This window comes from Mustelus asterias, chromosome 17 (assembly GCF_964213995.1).
Source record: "Mustelus asterias chromosome 17, sMusAst1.hap1.1, whole genome shotgun sequence".
NCBI classification, from domain to species: domain Eukaryota; kingdom Metazoa; phylum Chordata; class Chondrichthyes; order Carcharhiniformes; family Triakidae; genus Mustelus; species Mustelus asterias.
In genome coordinates this window covers 52,399,665-52,400,855 of record NC_135817.1, presented here as the reverse complement: position 1 = coordinate 52,400,855, position 1,191 = coordinate 52,399,665, and positions in this window count along the sequence as shown.

Below are 1,191 nucleotides of genomic sequence, written 5' to 3'. Positions count from 1 at the left end.
GTAGGAACTCAGATCTAGTTAACAATCTTGCTGAGGAGGAAACGAAAGAGAATTGTTTGGAAAGTTTCTGCCGGCACTTGGACAGGAAGGAAGGGTGGGAGTAAACAAATTGACCTAAATTGAATTCCAACTCTCCAATGATACAAATTGAAGTTTACTTCAAAGACTATTCTGAAGGGAAAGCAATTATAACCTAAAGATTTCCCGACAAACAAACATAAAGCTTTAATCTGATAGAAGACATCTATTTCTTATTCCAAAAATATTCATAAAGCTCCACCAGGTCTCATGGTTGTAAAAGATCCCAGCGACTGAAGCTTGCAACATTTTGTTTAGTTGCCACTGGCCGCAAAGCTGGTCATACTTTCGGTGCTGTGGGTGCTGATTCAGGCCCTTTATGGTGCCTATGGTGTATGTGCACCCTTCTGGTGCTGAGCACGCCTGTTGCCATTTTGACAAGGATGTTAGTGTGGGTACAGGAGTGTGCAAGAACGTAGAGAAGGCAAATTGTGACATCAGCCACCATTGGTGTCAGTCAGTCCTGATTTGACGCCAGCAGTGCCATTTTTAAGCTGAAAGTTCCAACTAATGCCTTGCCTTAACCTTGCACAGAGCTATTTAAAGCAATTTTCAATTACTGTCCATTTAGTTACAGGTTGATTTCCATTGGCTGTTTTTTGAGCGAGTAGAGATTTGCTGCTATATAAAGTTGCTGAAGTTTTCAGGCAGTTTCAGGTATCAGCAACTGTGATGGCAGCAGACTGAGCTTGAATGGCTTCAGCATTCAGGTATTGGGTGTCTTCTGCGGGATTGGGACTGCAAGTGCGCTGATGCAACTGGCCAGCACTTCCCAGCGGGACATGATTTGTTCCATGGTCTAAGTGAAGCCTTCTGCCGAATCAGAACTGGCCTCTTCCAGGCTCTTTGACACTGGCCACAGACTTTCTGGCATGCCTATTTGATTTCATTTGACTTGATTTATTTGATTCGATTTATTTGATTTAATTTTTGATTTGATTTATTATTGTCACATTCACCAGTGTGCAGTGAGAAGTATTGTTTATTGCGCACTATACAGACAAAGCATACCATTCATAAAGAAGGAAAGGAGAGTGCAAAATGTAGTGTTAAATTCATAGCTCGGGTGTAGAGAAAGATCAACTTAATGCAAGGTAGGTCTATCCAAAAGTC